This window comes from Peromyscus maniculatus, chromosome 14 (assembly GCF_049852395.1).
Source record: "Peromyscus maniculatus bairdii isolate BWxNUB_F1_BW_parent chromosome 14, HU_Pman_BW_mat_3.1, whole genome shotgun sequence".
Taxonomy (NCBI): domain Eukaryota; kingdom Metazoa; phylum Chordata; class Mammalia; order Rodentia; family Cricetidae; genus Peromyscus; species Peromyscus maniculatus.
In genome coordinates, this window is record NC_134865.1 from 81,432,430 (window position 1) to 81,446,177 (window position 13,748).

A 13,748-nucleotide genomic window follows, 5' to 3' on the forward strand; every position below is an offset into this window, starting at 1 on the left:
GGGTCTGGCGGTTAGGCCTGTGATCCTAGCTGTTCCGGAGGCTGAGGCAGGGGAATCGAAAGTTCAAGGCCTGCCTGGACTACAGAGTAAATTCAAGGCCTGCCTGGGCAACTTAGTGAGACTTTGTCTCAAAACAAAATGTACAAAGAGAGCTGAGTATAGGTTTGTTGCAGACTGTAAAGCCCTAAAAAGCCAGAGATTCAATGTTCAATCCCTGATACCTTAATAAATAAATTATTTAATTGAATGGATACATCTGCAGGCAGGGAGACTGCAGAGAGGAAAGAGGGAAGAGCACACTTCATTGATACTGGGAATGAGAAAGGAATCGTGTTACTTATCTACAGATGATAGGAGCATAATAGGGATGATTATAAATTCTATGCCTATTGCATTCTAGTCTACAGTTTCATGAAAATCTAATATAACAAAGCTATGGAGACCCCACAAGTGAGTTTAGCAAAATTGAAAGATGCAAGATCCACATGAAAAAGCCAATTGTCTTTCTATGTATTTGCTACAAATAATCAGAAGGTGAAATAAAAATGCCACCTACTGTAATATCAAAAGACATGAAGCCAGGCGGTGGTGGCTCACACCTTTAATCCCAGCACTCGAGAGGCAGAGGCAGGCGGATCTCTGTGAGTTCGAGGCCAGCCCGGGCTACCAAGTGAGTTCCAGGAAAGGCGCAACGCTACACAGAGAAACCCTGTCTTGAAAAACTAAAAAAAAAAAAAAGACATGAAACAGCAGGGGAAACACTGGTCAAAGGTTGGCACACTGAAACCGTGAAGCCTTGTGGAGAGAAAGCATGGAAGAGAAGAGACAGAGAGGGGCCTGGAGAGATGGCTCAGCAGTTAAGAGTCCTGGCTGCTTTTCCAGAGGATTCGGGTTCAATTCCCAGCATCCCCCCCCAACACACATACACACACACACACACACACACACACACACACACACACACACACACACACACAAATGAGAATAGCATCATTTTTAGATGGCTGTAGAGGCATAGGCCTGCACCCCCAGCCTTCATGAGGAAAAGTGAGGAGGGGGATGAGTTAGAGGCCAGCCTGGACTACATAGCAAGACCCCGTCTCAAAGCAAAAGCAAGAAGGACATTTCCCCAAATTATGAGTGAACATAATATCAATTAAAGTTCAAGAAGGATTTGTTTTTTAAATATAAGAACTGGCAAACTCATTCTAAGTGAATTCTAAAATGTATACAGAAATACAAAACACTTAGAAGAACCAAAGGCACGCTAAATACAAAGGATAAGACCAGCAAATGTTGCTGCTAAGGTGGACAGGAGTCAACCCTCCACCTTTGCCTCCCAAGTGCTGATGTGAACCTCCATGCCCAGAAGAAACATCTGGACCATGACTCTTAGAAAGATCTTTTAGACCCTCCTCTTGTAACCTGGGACACAGGGCGCCTTCTTGTCCTGCCTTGCCAGAGAGAAAAGAACACAGCTAAGATTGGGTGCACCTGAGGATGGAAAGGTGAGGGAGGGCCTGATATCTTCTGTGCTGGGTAAGCGGGTGAGTCTACAGTAAATGCCTGACAGCCTTCACTCATGGCCCTTGTGGGTTCATTTGTGCTTGAATGGTTCTGGATCATTCCTGGGTTGTATTCCAGTGCCTGCTACCTCTGTCCTGGCCAGCTTTGTTCCAGACACTCAAGGAAAGTTGTGCAGCCTAGCTAGGGCTCAGGACAAATGGTTCTCCTAGGAAGGTAAAGCTTGCCTGTTCTTGGGAGCACCGTTTCGCCAGCCTCCCACTAATGGGCTCCCTGGATCCATAAGAGGAGGGGGGGTCTGTGGGGAGGGAAGAGAAAAAAGAAGCTGAGAAGGGAAAAGATGGCATCACCCCCATGCCTCCCCCGTCTCCCTGGCTTGGTCCAACCCCTAACATGTGATCAAGAGAGAGAGTTGCTGGGAGTGGGCCCCATGGGCCAGGGTTATCTTTGTTCAGCACAGTGGTTTTCCCTTAGCACCTGCACTTTGATTTCCTGAGGACTGAAAGGAAATACGCATGACTGCCCCCCAGGAATTTGTGAATCTCAGCCCTTACTTTGGGGGACGCTCCCCCAGAGCTGTTCCGGCCCCTGGAGGGGCCCATCAAGTATTCCTCCCATGTCTTTACATTTCAAGAGAGAGAAGTGTCTGGGTGGCAGGGGAAAGGGGAGTTTGTGTGTGAACTTGTTTTCAGAAGAAGATGAAATCCCATGAAAGCCCACCCAGCCCCTCCACAGTTTCAACTTTCACGCCAGGGTCTCTGAACTCCCAGGGAGCCCTTTCAGGCAGCTGTTTTCACAACACACAAAAGGAGGACTCTGCCAGCCCCCTCTGTGGTCCCCCCACCAGGCCAAAACTAACTAACCAGACAAACAAACAAACAAACAACCAGACAAACAAAACCCAACTTAGTGAGAGAGAGAAGGGGACCCTGCAAACTCAGAGTGCCCAGACCCTGGTGGTGTGACACTGTGCCCCACAAATAAGGTCTTTCCTTCACAAAGCCTTCTCACTCCCACCACATCCAGAACATGGACACATACACACAGACCCAGACCCCCCCCCACACACACACACTCAGACACACACATACACACAGACACAGACCCACACACACACACACACACACACACACACACACTCAGACACACACATACACACAGACCCAGACACACACACACACACACACACACACACACACACACATGTACATACATATAGACCCAGACACACACACATACACACACCCAGACACAAACACACACACACACACAGACACACCCAGACACACACATACACACAGACCCAGACACACACACCCATACACACAGACTCAGACACACACACACACACACACACACACACACACACACACACACACACACACACACACCATGTGCCTCACCAGGCTGCACAAGAGAGCAGGATGAGGAGGGAATTGAGAAACAATGGCCTTCTTCAATCACATACCATTGGTTTCTTTGGTTTTTGTTCATATTGTTTTCACGCCCCCACCAAAAAAGACAAGAATTTTTCCTATAATTGTCTTAAAGGTTATAATTTTGTGACAGTTTCCATATTGGGCTATTGGGAGAATTAAATGAGACAGGCTCCAGGGAACATCAGGGAGGCATTCCAGATCTTTCTGATGACGGTGTGACAAGAAGAACATCCCTTCTGTCACCATGTTCCTCTGCCTCAGTTGTCCACGGGGGTTTACTTCGTTCCTTCAGCTTGTCATGCATCAGATGCTAGCTGTTGGTATTTAGCACATACCAGAATCGCACCAGCCCTCCGGGGGAGACCCGGCTTGCCTTCTCATGGCGATCTTGAGCCTAGGGTTTTCATCAGAAAGGATTCTAGAAGCATGATTCTTAGAAAAATCTTGGGATCTGCCATTCCCCTGCTCCAGGTTGTCTGTCCCTCCAGTCTAGACTCTGTGTTGAGGGGATCTGCCCCCACTCTCACCCTGAAACTTTGTCTTCTTGACCACACAGAGGCTAGGAATAGTCACAGGACTGTAAGCCAACCTTAGAGCTGGCAACAGAGGAAGTCAAGGTGCCCCCCCTGGCTGTCCTGGTTTAGGCACCTGTGGTATTGGAGACTGAAAACTACCTCTAGGAAATGAGGTCGAGATCCGGTGACATAAGGCTTTATGGTGGAGCGCCTACTGAGCACACAGCAAGATTCTAGTTTTGAATCCTACTACTATACAAAGGGAAAACACAAAACACCATGAAACATTGTGGGATAAATGACGTCAGAACCCGGAGGTAACAGTAAACCAATGAACAGTCATCATCCAGACACTGGGTCCCCCAAAAGTCCCCCCAAGAGTCCAGCCCTCCATGGCATAGAATGGAGCCCTTCTGCAAACCACCCACTGCAATATTTGTCCAGCTAGGGAGTTTGTGTGATTTGCAAGCTTTCCTGAAGCCTTGGACAAGGGTAGAGCTGGAAAAATAGGGAAGTGCTTGCTAAGTAGGGAAGTGAGGGAAGAGAGTCTTTGGGCGGAACTGCCGCTCCTTGCTGTCTGTTCTTTGAAAAGATAAAAGCTCCCCCTCTCTAGGTGGAGCAGCAGACAATCAAGCTTTCCACCCACCTGCTGATGTTCACCTGGGTGTGTCTGAGGCAAGTACAGCCGAGAGGCAGGTAGGGGTTGTGGAAATGCGAGCATGTGAGTCCTGCAATATCCTCTTCACATGCAGGAGCCTGAGGGTTGTGGAAGTCAGGTTTGGGGGGCATGCTCGGGACCTATTGGTGCCACCTTAAGACAACTCTGTATTTGCCTGGATGCTTTGTACACCTTTGAACAACCAGGGGGAGGTTTGACTAACAAGGAACAAGTGTGGGGCTGGTTGCCTAGTGGCACTGGGAATGAGATGCATGGAAACCCACGTCAGTGATTACAAACTGTCAGTGATGACTCCACCTGGCAGTACCGTGGCTCCCTGGGGACCTTTACTGAGGTACACAGAGGCCCCATGCCAAGGAGCATCTCCTGTAGTTCTGAAGTACACCATGCCTTTTCTACACGGTGCCCTGCAGCTGGGCTGTGGTGTACCTACACATCTGTGCTGTACAGCATCAGGCCTGTGCCATAATGTGCCATAATGTGCCATAATGGCACCACGTAGTTGTGCCAAAGTGCACTTGAATTCTTGCCATGATGTATCCTGCCCTGTGTGTGTGCCTCTGGGCCGTGTGCAGGTGTGGTAGTCCTCTACCCTTCTGTTCTGTGAAGTTATACAAGGCAACAGGACTATGCCGTAGTACACCGTCTATCTGTCTATGCCACGAGACACCTGGCTTATACCATAGTACACCATCTGTCTGTGCTGTGGGACACAGGTCTATAGGTCTATACCATAGAACACTCGAGTATTTGTGCCATATAGACACAGGTCTATACTATAGTATGCAATCTATATGGGCACCTGGTGTATACTGCAATACTCCCTTGTATCTGTACCATGGCCACAATACACCAGGCCTATATCATAGTACACCACATATCTGTGCCACAGGGCAACAAGCCTACATCACAGTGTACCTTGTAACTGCGCCGTAGTGCATTCTGTACCATGCTCTGGGTACACCTTGTGGCTGTCCCATGGTAAGCTATACATGGTATACATATGGATAGAGATTCACAATTCTTCAAAAAACCAGCATGATGTACCATAGCACACCCACGTATCTGTGCCACGAGGCATCTGGCCTCTACCGTAGTGCACCCACGTATCTGTGCCATAGTAGACCACATATCTGTACCGCAAGACACTAGGCCTATACCACAGTACACCATAAATCTGTGCCACAAGGAATCCAGCCTATACCATAGGATACCATGTATTTGTGTCAAGAGGCATCTGGCCTATGCCATTGTGCACCCACGTATCTGTGCCACGAGACACCTAGCCCATACCATAGTACACTGTGTATCTGTGCCGCAGGAATCCAGCCTATAATGTAGGATACCATGTGTTTGTGACTTGAGGCATCTGGCCTATACCATAGCACACTCATGTATTTGTGCCACGAGGCATCTGGTCTATTCGATAGTACACCCATGTATCTTTGCCACGAGACACATGGCCCATACTGTAGTACACCACATATCTGTGCTTTAAGAAATCCAGTCTATGGCATAAGATACTATCTATTTGTGCCACGAGGCAACTGGCCTATATCACAGTACACACATGTATCTTTGCCACGGAACACCTGGCCCATACCATAGTACACCATGTATCTGTGCCACAAGGAACCCACAAATAATACACCCTGTCTCTGTGCTGCAAGGCACTCAGCCTGTACCATAGTAGATCATGCATTCTATACCATGCTCTGGGTACACCGTGTGGCTGTCCCATGGTAAGCTATACATGGTATACATATGGATAGAGATTCACAATTCTTCAAAAAACCAGCATGATGTACCATGGCACAGACAGAGTATGTACCACCATGTTGGCCTGTAGTGCATCATGGCACATGTGTACCACAGCTAAGTAGTACACTACAGTATCGGCCTCGTGCCTCACAGCCCAGACCAGCCGTGTGCCACCTCGCTTGCACAAAGCACCGCAGCATAGACATGGTGCAAGTTCAGGTTTACTGTGGCACAGATGCAAAGTGCACTATGGTATGGGCCAGGTGTGTGTGTGGGGAAGATACGTGGATGTACTATGGTATACATCAGATGCCTTGTGGCACAAATACATGGTATCCTCTGGTGTAGACTGGATTCCCTGAGGCACAGATACATGGTGTACTACGGTATGGGCCAGGTGTCTCTGGGCAAAGATACGTGGGCGCACTGTGGTTTAGGCCAGATGCCTCGCAGCACAGATACGTGGGTGCACTCTGGTATAGGCCAGATGCCTCTTGGCACAAATACATGGTATAGGCTGGATTCCTTGTGGCACAGATACATGGTGTACTACGGTAGAGGCCTGGTGTCTCGCAGCACTGGTAAGTGTTGCACTATGGTATGGGCCAGATGCCTCGCGGCAAAGATAAGTGGGTGCGCTACGGTATAGGCCTCGTGGCAAAGATACATGAGTGTACCATGGTATAGGCCAGATGCCTCATGGCACAAATACATGGTATCCTACATTTAGGTTGAATTCCTTGCGGCATAGATACATGGTGTACTACGGTATAGGCTGGATTCCTTGCGGCACAGATACGCGGTGTACTACGGTATGGTCCCAGTGTTTCGCGCGGCACATTTACGTGGGTGCACTACGGTACAGGCCAGATGCCTCGTGGCACAGATACGTGGGTGCACTATGGTATAGGTCAGATGCCTCTTGGCACAAATACATAGTATCCTATGGTATAGGCTGGACTCCTTGTAGCACAGATGCATGGTGTACTATGGTATAGGCCAGGTGTCTTGCGGTACAGATATGTGCTGTACTACGGTATGGGCCAGGTATCTTGGGGGAAAGATACATGGATGTACTATGGTGTAGATCAGATGCCTCGTGGCACAAATACATGGTATCCTTTGGTGTAGACTGGATTCCCTGAGGCACGGATACATGGTGTACTACGGTATGGGCCGGGTGTCTCTGGGCAAAGATACGTGGGTGTACTATGGTATAGGCCAGATGTCTCGCAGCACAGATACGTGGGTGCACTATGGTATAGGCCAGATGTCTCGTGGCACAGATACGTGGGCGCACAATGGTATAGGCCGATGCCTCACGACACAGATATGTGGATGCACTATGGTATAGGCCAGATGCCTCTTGGCACAAATACATAGTATCCTAGGGCATAGGCTGGATTCCTGTGGCACAGATACGTGGTATACTAAGGTATGGGCTAGGTGTCTCGTGGCATAGATACGTGGGTGTACTATGGTGTAGGCCAGATGCCTCAAGGCACAGATATAAGGTATCCTATGGTATAGGCTGGATTCCTTGCAGCACAGATACATGGTGTATTATGGTATAGGGCTGGTGTCTTGCGGTACAGATACGTGGTATACTACAGTATGCGCCACGTGTCTCGTGGGAAAAATACGTGGATGTACTATGGTATAGATCAGATGCCTTGTGGCACAAATGCATGTTATCCTATGGCTGGATTCCTTGTGGCACAGATACATGGTGTACTACGGTAGAGGCCTGGTGTCTCGCGGCACAGATACACGGTATACCACGGTATGGGCCCGGTGTCTCGTGGCAAAGATACGTGGGTGCGCTATGCTATAGGCCAGATGCCTCGCGGCAAAGATACATGAGTGTACTATGATATAGGCCAGATGCCTCGCGGCACAAATACATGGTATCCTACGTATCGGCTGAATTCCTTGTGGCATAGATACATGGTGTACTACGGTATAGGCTGGATTCCTTGCGGCACAGATACGCGGTGTACTACGGTATGGGCCCAGTGTTTTGCGCGGCACAGATACGTGGGTGCACTGTGGTATAGGCCAGATTCCTCGCGGCACAGATACGTGGGTGCGCTATGATATAGGTCAGATGCCTCTTGGCACAAATACATGGTATCCTATGGTATAGGCTGGATTCCTTACGGCACAGATACATGGTGTACTACGGTATAGGCCTGGTGTCTCGTGGCACAGATACGCGGTGCACTATGGCATGGGCCCCAGGTCTCGCGACAAAGATACGTGGGTGTACTATATAGCATAGTCCAGATGCCTCGTGGCAAAGATACATAGGTGTACAATGGTATAGGCCAGATGCCTCGTGGCACAAATACATGATATCCTATACACTGGACTCCTTGGGGCACAGATACATGGTGTACCACGGTATAGGCTAGATTCCTTGCGGCACAGATACGCGATGTACTACGGTATGGGCCCAGTGTTTCGCGCGGCACAGATACGTGGGTGCACTACGGTATAGGCCAGATGCCTCGTGGCACAGATACGTGGGTGCACTATGGTATAGGTCAGATGCCTCGTGGCACAAATACATGGTATCCTATGGTATAGACTGGACTCCTTGGGGCACAGATACATGGCGCACCACGGTATAGGCCCGGTGTCTCGCGGCACAGATACGTCGGTGTACTATGGTATAGGCCAGATGTCTCGTGGCAAAGATACATGGGTGTACTATGGTGTAAGCCAGATGCCTCGCAGCACAAATACATGGTATCCTAAGGTATAGGCTGAATACCTTGCGGCACAGATACATGGTGTATTACGGTATATAGGCTGGATTCCTTGCGGCACAGATACGTTGTGTACTACGGTATGGGTCCAGTGTCTCGGCACACTATGATATAGGCCAGATGTTTTGTCGCACAAATACGTGATATGCTATGGCATTGCCTGGGTGCCTCATGGCACAGATGCATTGGTATAATATGGTATAGGTGGAATTTCTAGTGGCACAGATGTGTGGTGTAGTACGCTATCGGAACTTTGTGCCTGTGCTGTGCTATATCTTGTATCCGTGCTATAATATTTTGTGCCAAGGCTTCAAGTCATGTACATGTGTTCAAGACAACAGGCCTACACTGTAGTGCACCGTATAGTTGTGCCATGGCACATCTTTAACCATGCATTGTGCTATATCTGTGCCATGGTACATTATGCTGGTATTGTAAAAAATTGTGAGTCTCTACCAAGGTTTATTATGAACCTCTATCATGGTGCACTGTGGATCCGTGCCACAGTTCACTTTGGACCCATGCCGTGGTTCGTCTTGGACCCGCTCCATGTTACCGCGGTTCGCCACGGACCTGTACCGTGGTGGACTAGTGCCGCGGTTCACTGGCAGAGTTTGCTGGTCATATTGTCTGTTTCAAACTGTACTATAGTTTTCACATCAACATTCTAGCAGCTATGATATCTTTACTTCTTTTTCAATTTCTGGGGAAGGGAAGGGGAAGGTTGGGTTATTTTGGCAATGGCGAATGCCTAAGCACTGGAAACCGCCAAAGCATTTTCACAGAATGGGAACAGGCTTGCACAATTCCAAGGCTATTTTCTCCTATGTTGTAGCCATACAGGCTAGAATTGAGCTTTGGAATTCCTAGTGGAATCCCACGACCTCCAATAGCATGGAGCTCAGGTTAGCTGGGAAATAAAGAGGACTTTCACATCTCAAATTCTAAATAGAGGACGACAGTTTGTGAGCTGATTTCCTTCGGCCACGGTTCCCTGGCAGCCCTTGGTTTGGGCATCGTGTTCCTGTGTGCACACACAATGTGTTCTTTGGGTTCTTACCTCCCTGCTGCATGCCTGCCAGACTGTGGACTGTGCTGAAATCTCTAGGATTCTAGGGTGTTACATGGGATCCTAGCTCTAAGAAGTTGTTTTTCAGGACAGTGATTTCCCCCCACTGTCTCTGCGAGCATCTCTCACTGGGCCAAGGGTAAGAATAATATCAATGACTACTCTCCAGGTTGTCCTTAGTAAATTCCAATCTTCAAACACCTCCTGGAAGCCTGCTGGGGAAGCCCTGTTTCTTTAAGAAAGGGAAGACTAAAAAGCTACAGAGATCCCAGAAGAGATGCATACATTCTCATTGTTTTGCAAATAGACCAGAGCCACTGGTTAACAAAGCTGCCTCCAAAACAAGCCCTGCGGGCTCTGGGAAAGTACCTCACAGTTACTTCTCCTTAGCTCAGTTCTGGGGTTCAAGGAATTGAGTTTGGGGTTTGAAACCTGGAACTTCAGCTCAAAATATTAGTTATAAGCTAAGATGAAGAGCAAACCCATGCCTCCGAGCTGGGTTTTTCCAGCTGCCCGTGGTCAAACATGGATGTCAGTGGGTTTCCAGTTGCTCGCGGTATGGTGTCTGCAACTTGCCAATTTTTCTGTGGTGCACAAATATGCTCTTGTTAACTATAACCCTTGGCATCCTGGTTCTCCCTTGTCTAGAAACATTTTTTTTTTTTTTTTTGACCACAGCTCACCAAGCTTTGCAGCTCTTTGGGTCTCAGAGAGTCTCAGGTCTGTGGATTATCATCATAGGTGACAAAATCATGGAATGTTGAATACTCTTGAATATGTACTAAAAAAATCTGTGGTCAGATTGTTTCAGACTTTCATTCTATTGCAAGGAGCTATTTCAGAGCCCTAGGGTGCTCACTTCTGCCAGGAGCCTTCCCGCAACCCTAACTCATATCCAGGGTGGGTATTGTGGACCTGGTCCACATGGTGAGTGAAAGATGCCAGTTAGTACTGTACAAAACTGGAGACTAGAAGACTCATGTCCTCGCGTCATATTGAGGCACAATTCAGAAAAAAAACAAAACAAGCAAACAAAAACATGCATTGAAATTGCTAATTGACAGGATGGATTAGGGTGACCATGCTGACTTCTCCCTAAATCAGGGCAGAAAAATACACTAGAGGTGAAGAAACCCCCAAGCTTTAGGAATGCGATAGCCCCCCAACCAGCACCTGCTTGTTTTGCAAATGACTCTCACTGGGCCAAGGCTTCCGTCTCTTGCAGCTGTCATGGCTGACACCCAGAATAAGACCTTTGGTCTTTTTTAAGGTCTGGAACCTAAATTACTAGGTTTGGGGGTTATAGGGGAAGTTTGCTGACCATAGTTTCACCCCCAGAACTGCTAATTATCCCAAATAGCTTGAGAGCCAAGGCAATTAATGTTCTCATGCCCAATGCTCAAATGCAAAATTGTTGAGGATGGTGGGTCTGTATGAGTGACTTTTCTTGCTGAATTGGGGTTTGCCAGTCTCCCACATGCCACTTACTGAAGCCTGTCAGCTGCCTATGGTTGCCAATTACCCGTGGTGGGCTTGTGGTTGTTGATTACCTGAGGTCTGTCAGCTGCCGCAGTTTGTGGACATATCTCTGTCCGCCATAACTGCCGTTCCCTGGTGGTGTAACTAGCCGTAGTAAAGGGTCTGTCCCCTCCACTCTCCGACTGTCCCACTCTGATTCTTCGCAATAGTTTCCTGGGATTCGCCGAAATTTGTCCTGGTTTGTGATTTCACGGGTCTGTGTTCTGAGACAACAGGTTATCTACTATCCTCCGGCAACTTTGCGTACGTCTTTATTTAGTGAAAGCCCGATGTTTAACTACCACAGGCCAGGAGCCTTTGGCCTCCCCTCCCCCCACAAAACCTTCCTTTCATGAGAAATGGCATCTTGATGACTGGTTAACCCTCCCCCAAGGTTCTTGGTTCCTAGTGAATGGGCTGATCCTAAGCCCAGGAAATCCCTGCTGGCAGCCAGTGGTGGGGGATGGTGCAGCCCTTGGTTGGGGGATGGTGCAGTTTGAAAAAGGAAGCTTTGGCCTCCCTTCCTGCTCAGGCAGACCTGAGGTCTCCACAGTGCAAACAGAGCAGAGGGGTGGGGGTGGGATGCTAGGGTTCTTGTTACTGCTTAGGTACAGATACCATCCTGCAAACATGCTGTCTTCATCCCTCTGCACACAGTCACGTATATGTGTGTGGACATTCACACACACACGTGTATAGACACACACACAAAAAGAAAAAAAAAGAAAAAGAAAAGAAAAGAAAAAAGAAAAAAAAGCACATAAGCTTCCATCCTGGGCACTTCCTCCCTCATAGCCTGGATTTAAATTTTATATTGGATTCACATTTGCTTTCAAGACCCATGTTATCCTAAGCCTCACAGTTGAGTCTCTACTAATCTAGCTCTAGCTTACAGGAGACCACTATAGATAGCCTTAGAAGCTACATCACATCTAGACCACAGCCTGGATCCTCCAGGATCCCAGGGAGCCACAGAGAACTCATCTTACAATTTCCCTTTACAGACATGTCTGTGGAGATTAAGGAATCCCAAGACTTGATCCCAGTCCCCAGCTCTAGATGACGCTAAGATGAGTCCCAGCGTGCAGCCAGCTAGGCCTTTTTGCTGGGGTTCTCCCAGGGAGAACACTAACTTCAGAAGGAAATGGGGACAAGAAGGCCAGCACTGAGGCTTGGGGAGTCTGGAAGAGGTTGGACCCTATGGTGTAACATCCTGCACCATCTCTCTTGGCAAAGTTCAGAAGTTAAAGATCAAAAAGGAATGGTTAGAAACCACTGGATTCTAAGCACTCAGTAGCCCTCTCCTGGTTTTAAGAACCACTGTCTTAAAGAATCATTGTCTCAAACTAGACAATCATGAGTCCAAAGAAAGATTATCAAGTAAGGAGAGCAGGGAATTTATCAAGCTAACACCCCCAGCACCCACCCCCCACCACCCCCCGTCCCCAGGGAGACGCCACCATTTCGAGAACATCCTAGCAAGGCAGACGTTTATTTCAAGGGCTTCTTGGGTCCACTGTCACCTTCGCTGCTCTTCCTGCACAGGATTCAGGATTCTTTCCCAGTGCTGAGCAGAAAGACACCGTAGCACGGCACGGCCATAGCCAAAGCACACACTCAACTGTGCAATCAAACGAAGACAAAATTGTGAAAAGAAATGTATCATCGTGTTTTGAAGGAAGTTCACAGTTTTTTGTATTGGGCCACATTCAAAACTATCCTCACTGCATGGAGCTCATGGGCTGTGGGCTGGACATGACCAGTCTCAGGCAGAGCCCCAAGGAGGCCAAGATATCCTCTCATGAGTTACACAACCCCTGGGATGTCTGTGGGAACCCTCTCTCCCTCCCAAGAAACAGGGTAAGAGGACAGTCTAGTCTCACCAGGCAGCCTTCTCTGTCACCCTGGTCTCTCTGCCTCTCCCGCCATCTTCCTCTCCCTTCCTCTACCCACGCCACTCTTCTGTTGCTTTCTTTTAGTAGGTGGGAGAAAAGAGTTTGTATAAGACCCCTTGGTCACTTCCTGAGTTCCCCAGAGGGGCTCCTCCATGCAGATCTACCCAGGCTTCTCCAAAGGAGAGCCCTGGCTCCAGCTGTGGAAACAGCCAGAAGTGGGCCTGGGTCTGTGCCTGCTGGGTGGAGTGTGTGTGAGGCCCTGTAGGAACCCCCAGAGCAGGGGCCAGGTTATACACTGTAGCCTTTCAGGCACAGCCCTAGCCGGGAAGGCAGAGGGTTTTGCTTGGATTTCTGTGCTGGCCACGTGGCCGTACATTCAGCACTCCACGATGCTGTTTCTGGAGCCAGACAGAGTGAGTTAGGGCTGCAAACAGGATCTGAACGGCCCCCCGCTCTGGAGAGGCCCCTCCGTGTAAACAGTATGAGTTTCTGGGAAACATACAGAAGACCAGACTGTCAGGAAAGGACGTGGCCCACATTCCTGAAGCTCCCACCCAGGCAAGGGTGCCAGCTCTTC